Source organism: Plodia interpunctella, chromosome 26 (genome assembly GCF_027563975.2).
Source record: "Plodia interpunctella isolate USDA-ARS_2022_Savannah chromosome 26, ilPloInte3.2, whole genome shotgun sequence".
NCBI lineage: Eukaryota > Metazoa > Arthropoda > Insecta > Lepidoptera > Pyralidae > Plodia > Plodia interpunctella.
In genome coordinates, this window is record NC_071319.1 from 4,077,090 (window position 1) to 4,092,924 (window position 15,835).

The window sequence follows — 15,835 nt, forward strand, 5'->3', positions numbered from 1 at the left end:
CCGCATGAAAATCTATGCAGTCGTTTCTGAGTTTATCGCGAACAGACAGACAGAGAGACGCTCTAGTCTTATTTGTTTTATAATATGTTAGGTATGAGGATATGTCATATGCGGAACCCTAAAGATCGAGAATCAAATAAATTTGGATATGGAACTGTACCTATTTAAATAATATCGTTCTATTTTTCATAATCTTTGGCGCCTGAATTCCGCGCCTCCCGTTTCGTTTTACGTCACACCAGTCGGGCATTTTCGCTCGTGGTGTGAAGACGTGTGGGGGAGAAACGCTCCTTGTAATTTCACCGAACACATCGTTAAAATCGTGATGTTGAACAGATGTATTTAACATTCAAACACGGATTTCAGTGTAATGTGCTTCTTGAAATGTAACGTGTGATTTTTATTGTGACCTAAAGTTAAAGAAATTTATAGTGTTGTGTTTCTTGTGGTACCTATAACACGATTGGATACCTAAAGATCAGGTTTGTTTGATATTTTTAGTTTTATTAGGTTTTTTTTTACCATTTTAATACGCTGAATTGCATATATTATATCAGTTAGTGGGTGATAATTGTGTTTTCAACTACAAATGTCTGTTTACGTGAACATTGTTGATCACATATGGCATTAACCATGAATGAAGACCATAAATTATTTGTAAATAAAGAAAATTAACTGCCTAATTGTTTCCTATCTAATAGGCAGTAGGTACCTACCTACGCTTTTGTTTGTGGTTTTCATAGACCACCACTTGCACCATATCGTGAGGAAACCTACACTGTCAATTAGGTAGCTCACTGGTGTGTATGCGATTGATCACTTGCCACTTGATATCCATATCAAGTGGGTTTAAAGATATTTATTTCTCATAAAGAATTACAAAATTCACTTGGTATGAGAACTACAACTAAGTGTCCTATATGTACACTTTTATACAAGACGCGCATACGGCAAATCCTTAGTTCATAATTACATGCGAGATAAAAAAAAAAAAGTAACGAAGATATCATAAAGAATCCATAACACACAAATCACAGTCACTTAACATCGCAGCATAAGTGGCAAGTAAAAAGTTAAAGTCATGTTAGATGCCTTTAGGTGACTTGAATAAAATCTGACACTAGGTTTAGTACACTCGATAAGAAAGAAGTAAAAGTAGGTGCCTAGGTGCAAAAGCTTTTTTTATCCATTGGGATAAAAAAAGCTTTTCTACCTATCTATTGAGATAGGTACCTGGTACTGTACCTAGGTACTATCAAGATAAAGCCTAGCTCTACGGTTGGAGCTTCGCTCTGTGAAAATGTTGGATTGATCAATTAATTTATACCTACCTACCTATTGCGAATGTTAAATTTTAACACATTATGTATCAGATGTTAAGGTGGGTTTGGCGTGAAACTTCAATAAATCGTTTGTTCATTATTAATATTTATTAAAAATACTAACATATTATCCTTATAAAACAAAGTAGGTACCTACCTACGTACCTACTCTGCCGTTTGTGACAAGACTCAAGAACTTTTAAGGTTTACCTAATTTAATTATGTTTTTGGTCTGAATGATACACGACCGAAGTCTGGGCGGCGGTCGCGTGTAAACAGTACCTATACCTATTTGGTAAACAGTTATATACCTACCTACCTATTTATATGAAGACATAACGGAGCAAGCGGCTCCCAGTTGGCACAAGCACATATTGTTACTGTAAAATTACCAAATAAACATTTTTATTTAAATAAAAAATCGTCCGTTCCAAAAATTCTAGATTTAGCTCGATAACGAACATTTGGCTAACTTTAATCCATATCGCCAAGAACTTTATAGTCTATCAGCTTTCAATGCTTGTGCGCAATAATTACCTTGGTACCTACTCTCTGCCGACAATAAAAGCTTGTAACTATATAAAACCTACCTATCAAAAATAGTATTTTAACCCCCGACGACAGAAGGATTATCTGTATGTCTGTCCGTGCAATCGTAGCAGCCAAACGGATGAACCGATTTTTATATAGTTTTCTTTTTATTTGAAAGATAATTTAATCGAGAGTGTTCTTAGCTGTGTTTGGAAAATGTGCGATCAGCCGTCAGCTCTTTTCTATCTGATGACAGGATGTAAGCAAATTCCACAGGCCATAGGTAGTTTGTGACCTCGTGGCCAGAAGGCGGGGGATTTTAAATTAAATTTTAATTTTAAAAGAGTTCCTTTACTAAAATAAATTTACATGTTCTTTTTAGTTGTCTCGTAATCAAATCCATGGGTGGATATGGAGTGGTCCTATTTTAGGGCGGGAACCACACTACCTGACAGACTATCATACTTACCGTTTTGTGAATTTGTAATCCTACTTAATATCGAGGTAAACGAGTAATTGAAACTATTTGGTTAATCTACCAGTTAGCAGTGATTAATTAGTTTTATTAATTAAATAAATAACTGCTACGGTATTTTGTAGACCTAAGATTCTGTCTAAATAGATATTACCATTTATATTTTCATACTAGCATCTTCGCGCGCGTGGATTTAGCTGCGAAAGATATGATTTTCATACCGCATTATAGTCTTGGGGGGTGAATTTTGAAAAAGTAGCCTCTATAATATCTCTATATTTGAACTTGCCTTGCCTTGAATTAGCATTTAACTACGTGCATATCAAATTTCACCAAAAACTGCCCAGCGGTTTTGCCGTGAAAGGGCTGACAAACAGGCAGACTTTCGCATTTATAATAGCAGCTATAAAGCCGCCAATTGTACATCTTTCTAAATGTCTCGCTCAACATTTTAACTTGTTCCTCGTGTGCAATAAATTATTTTTTACTTACTGTTACTGATGATCACCCTTCCTTACATATACTTGCCGTCTGTCTGTACGCGAATACATACAAACTATAGGGCGTATTTTTGTACGGTTTCCACCAATACAAAGTGAGGTGTATAATTTATTATGTTAAAATCAGATCAAAGCCGCAACGGCCCGCTAGTTTTATATAAGACTAGCTGCGCCCCGGGACATCGCTTCCATGGGAATTTCTGGATATAAATATATTCTATTAGTGTACCAAATTTCATAATAATCCGACAACTTTACATTTTACAAGTTTTACTAAGAATGCATAAAAATATACCATACAAACCATGCAGAACAAATAGAAGGAGAAAAGATAAAGTTGCTAAATGAAAACGAAATTTGCCGCGAGACAATTTACTGCTCAATCAGCAAAGCTTTATAATAAAACTAATGACTTACTAGAAATATATCCTTTAAGGGCTCGAGAAGTCAAAAAAAGAATTTCCAACTGGCTAAAAACTCTTGACTATAGCCAAACAGAAGCATTCATTAATTAACTATATCAATACATTTTAAATATATTAAGTACACATAAAATTTATTTATTTTTAAGTTTTATACATATATATATATTTATATATATATAGATATATAATATATTAATACATACACAATAAGGTTATTTAAACTTATTTATTTTATTTATATTTAGTTATTTGTTATACATATTATATTAATCGATAAGTACTTAAATTTTGATTTGTATAACGCAGTGATTAGTGTAACTTCCAAATGTATGCTATGAAAGAGTAGGACTCTCTGACACAAGCATATTTTTTTGCTTAATAGAGAGTCCTTACAATATGTATCTTTGTACACTTTCAGTTTATGAAATAAACGATTTTTTTTATTTTTTTTTATTTTATTTATCCGTTCGGATATAGGTACAAGTCGTAACTAACATTATTCTTTTTTTGCTTGAAGCGGTGGTGGTGTAATGGTTAACAGTCATTGTTAATCGAAAGGACCCAGGTTCCCTATCTGACTCATGTATAGTAGTTTTTTAGACCACCGTTTGCTATTTCACTAAATTTATATTTTGAAATAAAATTTATAAATTTGAGATACCTAATTCGTGGTTGTGAAGGGCAAATTACGCTTTTGTCGGAGAAAAACGTCACGGATTTCTAAGATCCTATTCAAATTTGTCTTAATAATCGGCTTACCGATTTCGAACCCATTTAAACCACGCCTTTTGACTCAGTCTTTGAAAAAGTACCCGTTTGACCCGCTTCTATTTTTCATATCCCTTTTGACCCCCAACTGCACAAAATTCACACAAACACAAACAGAGAAAACGTTAGAAAAAAATGCTTATATATCTCTCAAAACCGAGGTCAGATGAAAAATGGCCGCGTTTTTACCAGGGTTGGGCCTTGTCGACACCTTTTGTTTTGGAAGGGTTGGCTTTCAATATCAGAAGGGTTGATTTGCACGTGTCACAGATACGTGGCTCAAATTATGAGTAATGACTGTAACCCGTATTGTTCGATGAATTAGCTTGAATTTTCCATAAAACCACAATGGGTTTAACGTGATTATATGCAAATGAGAAATTTATTTATTTACTTGCTTTCACATGCGGCTTAACCGTGTGAGTTTTTCACGGGAAATATTCTTTTTAGACATATGTATCCTAATTAATATTATAAATGCGAAAGTAATTTTGTTTGTTTGAAAGAAAAAAATGTTTATTTGGTACAAAAGAAAATTACAAAAATATTAAATCCCCTATAACAACTTTGTGTACCAAAATGGTCCTCAGCATTTGTCGTGGTATATATACCACAACGCTTGTCTTCCGTGTTTGTTTGTTACCTCTCCATGCTCTAAGTACTTAATCAATCTTCTTGAAATTTTGCATGTACATGTGGTTTGTATTAGGAGAAGGACATAGGGAACCTGTCATCCCGGCTAACTAACCGTGGGAAGTAAACGCGGGCGAGGCCGTGGGCAAGCTATAAAATTTCAGAATGGTTCAAGTCAAAAATCCAAATTATTTTTGTGGCGTATAAAATTTTTAATAGCTTGTGTAGCATGTCTTCTTACGATCAAGTTTCAGTAGATTTTAGATTGGATATTCTGCCAAATTAATATTTAATATAATTTAATGAAACCTGACTCGTGACAGTGTTATTTATCAATTAAATGTACATTATTTTCAGTAAATCACGATGAGTAGATTTTAATTACAATTATGAAACAAATCCATAATTAATTATTGACGACCTCGTTTGACGACCACGTGGCGCAGTGGTAAAGTGCTTGCCTCTGAACCGAGAGATCCCGGGTTCGATCCCCGGTGGTGGTCATGATGGAAAATAATATTTTTCTGATTGGCCCGGGTTTTGGATGTTTATCTATATATGTATTTGTTATAAAAAGTATTATCTTCTTCTATCTACAAGTCTTGAACTTACTTTGGGGCTAGCTCAATCTGTGTGATTTGTCCTGATATATTTATTTATATATTAATATCTCTCTGTCTGTTAAAATTTTATACCTTACTGCTTTTCAATCCTATCGTCAGTCACGTCACCTCTGTCAAGATCATTTTTATTGTTTGCTAAGGGTTAGTTGCACCAATCAACTTTGACATTAACTTTCAGCCGCATTGCCGTCGTTTAGCCTTCCTTTACGTTTTTCTGCGCAGATTAAAATTCGATACAATTTACTGACGGAACCGAACCTTAGAAATGAATGAAATTGAATTTGTAGATTGAAAATAACATAATAAATAATTAGTCCCCTTTCTATATTTAGACTAATTAATAGTCGCCACAATCTTCTTTCAAAACACTCTATTCGGATACCTCTATAGTACCTGATTCCAGAGTCTATTTCTACCCAAATTCCAAACCTGACAAATACAGGAGAGAGCCCAAATCCTTTGTGCTTTGAAAGGAATAAACATTGCGCTGTGTATTCTCAGTATTTAGTCGTGTTATATACGGCTGGGCTATGTGTTAGGTTAAATTACAACCTGTATTTACATGTGTTCCGTCTTGTAATACGCAGCTTCGCACTTTGTACGTACAACGATAAGTGTTGAATTTTTGGCCGGTCAAAAGTCTAATTTAAAAGGGCCAATCTTATACCAGCTTTACGGCTATCTTTACACGGCTTCGTTCGCTTAAATGCCCTCGGGACAGTTTTTTCTTCGTATTAAAATGGGATTGGGATAGTTACTAAAATATCCATAGCGCTTTTAATATACGCACAGCGCCATCTAGTGTTTATATTACAAAGTTTATTTTATTAGCTTTTAGCGCCACCTATAATAGAATACAGGTTTATCGCAAATACCACGAAACAACAGTTTTTTTTCGGGATGAAAGGTACCCTATGTCCTTCTCCGTTCTCTTAATTATATGTAAGCGAAATTTCAAGAAGATTGATTGAGTAGATAGACATTCACGAGTTAACAAGCATACTTACTTTCGCATGTATAATATTAGTTGGGTTTGGGTTTACCGACAAATACATAATATATTTTAAGAACAATTATTTATGGAAAGTATTTTTTAATTAAATGACAATTCGATATTCTACACACACACACACACAAACACTTCAATTGTAATGTGGAATTTGAAATAATGTGGAATTTGAACAAAAACAATTTCATTTCAATTATCCGATCTTACCCTATCCCGTGATCGTCATTTACAGTCCCCAAATCCCGACATCGCATTCCCTAGACGCGACCGACGCCAGGTAGAAAAACACTGGATGACATCGTACACTGTTGAGCATAAACATGAAAACAAATAAAACTAACATAAATAATGAACTTATAAAAAAATGTGAAACGGATGTCAGTAATGTTAAGCAGATTGCATGTTCCCCTATGCTAATTTAAGGTAAACAATACCCCCTAATGTTTGTTCGTGTCATCATATCACACACACTGAGGGAAGACTTAATTTACATCGGATCACTTTCCCCTTGTTTTGCGAAAATATAACTGAAAATATTGAAGTGTGTGAGGTCAGAGGGGCGTACTCATAGGTAAATTTACGCGTTTCTGAGATTCATAGTTTCGATGTTAAGTACATCGTTTTACCCTTAAGACTATCTGACAAAGGAGTTCATAACAAATAGTTTTTCAATTTATATTTTCCTTACATTATACGCTTCCTAAACAAACCTACCAATTAATATCAGGTAGGTAATTGAAAATGCGCCTGGTCTGCGTACTATTACGGTTTTCTAAGGGTAACTAAGGGTAATAATATTTTATAAAAAATACCTATTAAAATAGTTTACTTACTACTCTGGCTCGATGACCCCAAAGTGGATTTTATGGCCTTCACTAACTATAAGATCCACTATAGAAACAGACCACTATAGTGCTGTTTAGCTCTATGGTCGTCTGTTTCGCGCTATAGTTCGCCAGTGGACAGCTCACAATTTACACAGTTAAGCGTCCATAGTGTCGCTCTGTATCTGGGGCGCCCGATTGAGCGGCTGAAAAAGCCGCGATATAGGCTGACTGAACGTCACAGCCCTTCTTCATTCTACCTAGATGACCAAACCAGTGCGGCCGCGCATTGTGACATTATAACTTTTAAAAAAATTTAGAGTCATGAAACTTTTTGAATAATTAATTAAAATTCCTCACCTCTGAAATTATTTCAAACTAGCGTTTGCCCGCGGCTTCGCCCGCCTGTATTTCCCACGGGAGCAGTATTTTTTCCCAGATGAAAGGTACTCCATATACTTCTACATACATTCTCCAAAATTTCAAAAAGATTGGTTGAGTAGATAGAGCTTGAACGGGTAACAAACTAATTTACTTTTGCATTTGTAATACCTATTAGTTAGGATATTTTGAAAATAGTTTCACACATGTGATAACACCCTTACAATTCCGCGCGATCTGAAACATATATACGAGTATTATCCTTATCCGTAAATCCCATTTGCCTTACCCTAATGTTTGTCTTCAACATACAGTGAGTGACAAACAGATAGACAGGTTCCTTATCAAAACATCTGCCCGAATTTCCTGCACTGATGTGTATTCTCCCCTATAACTTTCACGGAAATACATACTTTAATTTGTTTATCTTAATGACTAAAATCGCTTCACGATGAGGTAATAAAAATGTAAATGTTGGATTATAAGCTGTATTATGGGGTTATAAAGTTTTTAATGGTTTCTAATGTGATTGCATTGACTTAGGTGTCGTGTCAATAAGTCAGAGGAAGTTAACTTCGGTGATGATGATAAGAAACGTGTAGTCTTGACATGTACGGTTATATTTTATTAATTTTTTGTTGTCTGTATCACTAAATTTACACGGATTGATTGAGCCCCGAAGTAAATTTGTTGACTTGTGATAAGGGATGCTGTCTCAACGCTACATACTTACGTATATAGATAAACACACAATACGCAGATCAATCTGAAAAATATCATGTTCGGTCTTGATCTGATCGGAGATCAAAGCCGGGCTCTACAGTGTAACAGTAACATGACGACCATTAGACTATCGACCGTGAGGAGGTCGTCGAGGAAGAATAATGAGTTATAAACTTTACAACTATTACTAGTAAGTTGTCAAAACCTTATCAATTTTGACGTATTTTTTTGTGGGAACAAACTTAATCGACCGTTCGAACTTAACGTCAAACTTTTTTAAACCAATACGGCATTCATATTCTAAATTTTCAACTGCTTATAACGTCTACAACTTTGACTCTTATGACTACGTATTTAAGGCTTAATATTGTGTTTTGTTTATAGACGTCCGGAACAAAAGTGTTCCGGAAAAGTGAGCTCTTTGGTGGTCTTTTGTTATTATGAATAGCTAAATACAATAAGTGTTTGCTATATTATGGCTATTGTTAGACAATTTTGATGATTGTTTCATAATTATATTATACCAGCTGCGCCCCGGGGCTTCGCTCCCGTGGATATTCAGAGATAAAATGTATGTAATCTATTTATTTTCTAATCGTGTACCAAATTTCATAACAATCGATCCAGAAGATAATGCGTGAAGAGGAAACAAACTGACATTCGCATTTATAATATTAGTTAGGATTAGAATAGCTAGGATAGTCTGTCTGTATATATACTTTACTCATACTTTAACTCAAATGTCAAAATCAACAATTTGAAATATGTAAAATTAACCATTAAATAACCATCCCCACGAATCATATATGCCTATTAAAAATCCGCATCAAAATCAGTTGGATAGTTATAAAAATCTAAGCATATATAGGGCCAGACAGCGGGAGGCTACTCTATTTTATTAAGGTAGATATACATTGGTCCTATTCCAGGGCGGTAAACACACGCCGCCGGCTTCTTACCTTTCAATGACACAAAGGTTGTAGAGGTAAACAAAATCATTATTATTACATTATCAAAATAGATACTACAGTGTACAAGAGAATTATGGCAAATTAGCTTTGATATGTTTGGTGTGTTCTATTTTATTTCACGTCACTCACACAACATGACTGTGATAAAAATAAAATGTATATTTTAGATATAGGTTTTTTCTTTAATATATATAATATTTTATTAATTTTTCAGTCATCACCAGTTTTTACCTAAAATTTCAACCCCTATTTCACCCCTAAAGGGATGTAATTTTCAAAATCTAATTAATGCATTATATTTTTTTACCAATTATTTAAATTAAAAATTCCATGTGTCTCACTTCAAAAATGACGAAGTTTCACACAAACTGCCAACCCCTATTTCACCCCCTTAGGGATGGAATTTCGAAATATCCTTTTTTAGCGGACGTCTCCTAGTAACAATCAAAAGTATATATTATGGTTTAAACCGAGCGCAGCTGAGACGGGTCGCTACTTTGCAAATAAATATATAAAATTTATGGGCCAAAGCTAATGTTGCCAATCAATAAATTGCTGCGATCAATTGGTTCACTCATAAATATCACAACTTATCAGTTGTTTGCGTGATTGCTCCTCGTTTCTCTATAATTAGCTAGTTTTCGTTGAAGTCCCCAAAATTATTTCTCAAAGTTCACCTTGCATAAATCAAAGCATTCGACCTAACTCCTACCAATATTATAAAGGCGAAAGTTTGTGAGGATGTATGGTCACTCTTTCACACAAAATCTACTAGATGGATATTTATGTAATTTGGTACACGGGTAGAATAGGTATAACCTTGAGTACCACATATACTTTTTATTCCAAAATAACTGCGCGATGTCTCGGGACGCAGCTTCAAACTGATGGATTGTATTGCACCCAGTCAATTTTGACGTTAACTTTAACCTGCGCAGAAAAACGTAAAATACGCCATTTTATCTAAACGTCAAAATTTCGGGATCAAAAAGCATCTTAAATTTTAACGTTTTAAATATTGAAATCACGTATTAAAATTGGTCAATTTTAAATGGCATTTATATTGTCTTGTAATCCATGGAAATATTATAAAGAGGAAAAAATTGTATTTTTGTTTTTTTGTTTGTAATGAATAATATCAAAAACTACTGGGCAGATTTTGGTAAAAATTGGCACATAGATAGACGAAACCTTCTGGAGTAACATAGGCTAATTTTTATTATTGTTATTATCCCAGAGCGAAGCCGGGGCGGCCCGATAGTTTAATTTTTATCCAGTAAAAGTAGTGTATTAGTAATATTGCGTGGTTCTGTCTCATTTGAAAGCGGATGATTTTATGCACATTTAGTCACGAACTGTTTTTAAATATCATTTCATTAATATTTTACCCAAATTACTGTAATTAAATATTTATTTATTCATAAATTACACAGAACAGTAAGATCGGTAGGTGCATGCTTTAAAAAAAATCACTTCGAAATGAGTCATTAGGCGACGCGACCCACGAGACACAGAAATGTAAAAAAAAATGCAGAATAGAAACGTTTAGATAGAACAGAAAAACCTTTTTGATTGTCCAAAAAATTGAGAGGTTGCCTTCCTATTAAAACTTCACTGTCATATTTTTTGAGCAGTTCAATTTAAAAATCAAAAAATTTTTCAATCATATTCAGTGTAGATCTATAATGGCAACACTGAAATGAATACACTTTTAATTGCTACATAAATAAAGCACAGCCAAGAAGTCCTGCCCCAGGCGTATTCAAGTAATTTCCAATTAATTAGAAACAGAGAATGAAACTACACGGCCCGGACAAAAAGCTGGACGTTTTGTTTCGTTTCAGCCAACGTCAGTTTGAATCTGATATTTTCTTCACTTCTGCATACTACTCTCCTACGTGTTTGTGCATATATTCAAACGGCTTGATGGGTTTCCTTATAAATCTATATATTATATAAGAACAAGCGTTTTTTACTAATCAACGCCCAGCCTAATCCATAGATGCTACAAACGCGAAATTTTGGCAGCAGCTTCAGATTATTACGTAGTGCTCAGATAAGAAAGGAATTTTCAAAATTCGAGCCCCAAAGGGGTAAAATTGGGGATAAAGTTTGTATGAAAAATAACGAAAATCTTTTCTGCTGCAATGCTATGCAACAAAAATAATGAGATCCGTGTTTCAGGATTTCTTAAAATTTGACTTTTAGGGTAGTCAAATGAGGGTGAAAAGTAATAACGAATAATCCCATTCAAAATTTCGTCAACTAAAGATATGAGTAGACAGCTCAGCGGTAAACACCATTGAATTCACATTCTTATTGTTGATGGTTCGAATCCTGAACTTCAATTATTTTGAATTAAATTTGATTAGACTAGGATGATTTCTGACAAAGATTTATTATGGTTTTACCCGTGGTTTTACTCGAGCGAAGCCGGGACGGCTGCTGGTATAGGTCTAGGTATATATCATTAGAATCGTCTTGACTTCTTATTATGTAGGTTAAGTTAAAAAGACAAGATGGCGGTTGTGAAATATTATTTACTAGATGTTGCCCGGGGCTTCGCTCCCGTGGGAATTTTGAGATAAAATATAGCCTATAGCATTCTTGGATAATGTACCTTTCTAATGGTGAAATAATTTTTGAAATCGGTTCGGTAGTTTCGGAGATTACCCGCCTCAGACATACAAACTCACAAACGCTTATCTCTTTATAATAATAGTATAGATTTGAAGAGTAAAAATCAATGTACTACAAGAATGGGTTGAAATAAAGGTCTGATCATAAGACATTTCATGTAAAAAAAAAACTTTCATAAATTACGAAAATACAAACTCAGTCCATGATTCTGAACAACTTTCAGTATGTGAGTAACTCCGATATCGCGAAAAAAAAATCTGCTGTTCTATACAAAATTTAATAGGTATGGAAAATGTATGGATCAGCTGATTTTTTTTCAAGGTTGCTTCCATATGAGAAGTTGTTTAGTACCATGGACTGAGCATGTAGATAAAGTAATGCCAATATATAAGAAATCACCCTGTAGATAGCCATTGTTCTGAGACGGCACGTTTTCATAAAGTCCATTATTGGCCAGACAGAGCCCATGTCTAGACTCAGCTGTAGGATTAAGTCTGAGAGAGACTAAACCCGGAAAGTCTGTATGAATCCAGACATAACCTCATGTTTTATTTTTGTTCAATCTTGCTTGTATTGTAGGGTTTTTAGTATCCGTTCAGGGCTCACCTATATTGAGCTCAGATAGCTAAATGATTTTATCTACATACTAGTGGCCCGTTCCGGCTTTGCTCGGGTAAGAACATAATTAATTATATACTTAAACCTTCCTCAAGAAACAGACTTCTATTAGTAAAAACTGCATGAAAATTGTTGTTGTTGTGTATGTCTGAGACGCGGCAGAGATCTGTGTTTGACTCAAAAGTTATTCAAAATTTACAGTTTTTCGTAGAATAAAGTTAATTACAAACATTTATATTTGTAGTTAATTTCATGCAACATCAGTGCATACGCCCGCAAATATATCTTGGGAAAGTATATGAAAGGAAACTTCTATGTATGTAATGTACATACAACAACACACAACTACAAGTTATTATTAGTGACATTTCATTTCCGCTATATTCTCGACAATAGGTGGCGTTACTGTTTTTCCTTAGAACCGCGGGCGAAGCTGCTAGTAATTATTATAAATGGCGGGGTCCACAAAATATATTTTCAACATATACTTTTGGGATAACACAAGTTTACAAATGAGAAACATGTGGCCCAAAAATTAACCTTTGAATACGAGACCCAAAACTTTGTCAATTAGGCCTAAAATGAAATTCCAATCAAACGATGCGTCTGTACAGTCAGCAACAAAAGTAACTTCATGCAATAGAACAAATTAAGTGCTTCTATAAGAAAATCTTGATTATGGAAAGTTCATATCCTAATAATATTAAAAATGCGGAAGTTTGTGAGGATGTATATGTGTATAAGGATGTTACTCTTTCGCGGATCGACTGGACGGATTGTTATAAAATTTGGTACACGAATATAATATAACCTGTAATAATATAGGGCAAAATTCGAGGCCCAGTTTTTCATGTGAGATGGCGAATTTTTTCAATCAAATCAAATCGTTTATTCGGAAATAAAAATTTCACAGCCAATTTTAACGTCAAATTTTATATTGTAAAGGAAATTATCAAAAAGCTACAAAGTACCTACAAGACTAAAACATTTAATTTAATGACATTTAATAAAACCGGTGATACTGTTCGTTCTAGATATCGAAAAATATTAATAATAGAAATATTATTAATATTTTTTGTATTTACGTTGTTATATTTTGTACATAATTCTTTTTTTAATGCAGTTGGTTAATTTAATACTAGGGGTGAAAACCCCTGAAACTAAAACTAAAACTGCAACCTAAAACTAAAACTGCAGAAAAAGTAGAGGCAGTCAAAAATACTCTTTTACTACTTCACCTACATGGGGTTGTATAAATCCACGGTCGATTATTAAAATAACGAAAGACTTTTCCAGCTTGACTGTACCAAGCGAATGTCAAATATCAGCCCTTAATATGGGAATGTAAGGGAATGTAATCAATTCGTCTTTGACATTCTCTTATATGTGGTATGATGGGGAATGTGCGTCGGCACTGTTTGCCATTTTAGGTAAAATTGAAGATAAGTAGGAAAGTACATTTGTCTCTTTTGTACAAATAATAAGTCACGAGTTTTTATTGTTGTCAGAGAGATCTTATTGCATTCAATGTGTGACAAAAATATCATGATCGTGCAGTAAACCGTTGAGAAGTTCGTGATCTGTTCCTGGGTGCACTATCAGGTCTTAAACTAAACGTGTGTACACAATTTCAGCTAAATCGGTTGAAGATCTATCTGCTTCAAAATTGAGTTGCAACATTCCACCCGAATAGATAGCGACATACATTTACATTGCAAATTAAATAAAAGTAATAAAAAAACTCAAAGGTCTAAGTTCGCGGCGAACGAAATTAGTACTAGCGACCCGGTCCGGTATCGTGCGAGATTTATAAAATGGCATATTATAACACAACACACAATACCTACAATTTTGAGAATATTTCTAAAAGCCTAAGCTACGAGTATGTGAAAAATCCCCTACAAAACCTAAGCGTTCATTCGCGACTTCGGGAAAGAATGCGTCTCCGACACGTATGGTGTCGACAAAAGTAGATGTAATCAATTTTCCTTTCGACCCACCTTGTGTTCTGTGGTACAAGTGTAAGATATAAGCGAGTTGTTGCAAAAGTTAACTTTCTTGTGTCGGCTAGCCAGATTTTTTCCTTTTGATCCAGTTGTGTCAACTATCGGTGACATCTTATGGTATTCATTAATATGATTCGCCGAGTGGACACGCTAAGAAGAAGAAGTCCTGTCAATATTCGCTAAAACATGAATGTGTAAAATACAGTTTTTCTTGTCTCTCTATTATGTTAGCTTTTTCTTGTTCGCTTCCACCGCCATTAAGTCGGTGTCCATGGACCACTTTCATACTTGTACTCCCCCACTTCGCACGGTCATATTTAGTTGTCCGATATTTGGCACGTGTTCACGCCACCCTTAACTTTGGTAGCATGCATTTAGAAATCTAAGGAGCGTATTTTTTTAGGTAATAGAGAATGTCGTTTCGGCTTTGAATTTAAATTTGAGAGAAAGAAGAATAAAAATTAAATAAAAAAATTAAGATATCTCTAAATGCGTCGGTTGCTGTCATCCCCTCATCTGCTAGAAATGAGCTGACGGTTTCCAAACGACTGTACTGTATCTGAACACACATTTTCCAAACATAGCTAAGAACATTCACAAAATAAACATTAGAATACTGAAATAGTGTTATGGAATAGTTCCGCTTTCCGCTTGTCACTTAAATCGAATACACCCTCTCGAATTAAAGGTGATTTAGTGAGTTGTGAAATTAAATTACTTGTAATTCGGTGACATATGTCCAATATAGGGTTTTATTACGAAAGGATATTGGAATTAGCTTTTATTATAATGGATATGAAGTGACCATTATTGGAACGCGAAGTTAGACTAAATTGTGACTATAGTCACAAACATTAGGTCAAATGAAATTAAATTAGGTTATGTAGGTACTTTTATATTAATAGAAAATTATGTCATTTGAGTGTTATTCCAATTGAAATTAGATCATATGCATACATAGCTTCATTTTTTTAAATAATAACTGAAACTTACATATTCATAGATATTGAATTACAGTTTTACCAGGGCGAAGTCAGGGCGGAACGCTAGATACATATACATATATACATAAGAGATACCTATATTGCAGTTTAAATAAAAGCTTGTAAAAAACAACTTAATGACACATTATTTTCGCGCCATTATCGCGTTGCAGTTGGCCCAACTTTGCGGATTCAGTATACATTGCTGGTTTTTCATTACCGTAAATAAAAGCTCTCATATAAACTACTTGACGTATTATTCGCGTCGCCATCTGCCTGATTTTGGCGATCGTGTGCCGCCGGCATTATTAGGTACTGAACTGACGTTCATTGCGTTTCAAAATTGCTTAACTAAGTATTTGAATAGTTTCGACTCCGGTAATAACTAGCTAATTCCAATTAG

The 15,835-nt window shown here is 34.3% G+C and overlaps 1 protein-coding gene across 3 annotated transcripts in view; it reads left to right on the forward strand.

Moving 5' to 3' along the window:
* The first annotated feature begins 240 nt into the window (after positions 1-240).
* LOC128681071 (nephrin-like) overlaps positions 241-15,835 on the forward strand; it is a 298,109-nt gene continuing 282,514 nt past the window's right edge. For 2 of the 3 annotated variants that reach the window (XM_053764651.1, XM_053764653.1), the window contains exon 1: positions 257-482. The gene's annotated coding sequence lies outside the window, so the exon portion shown is untranslated. Of the gene's footprint in view, positions 483-15,835 lie in introns of all 3 variants that reach the window. The other variant, XM_053764654.2, reaches the window with a different exon arrangement.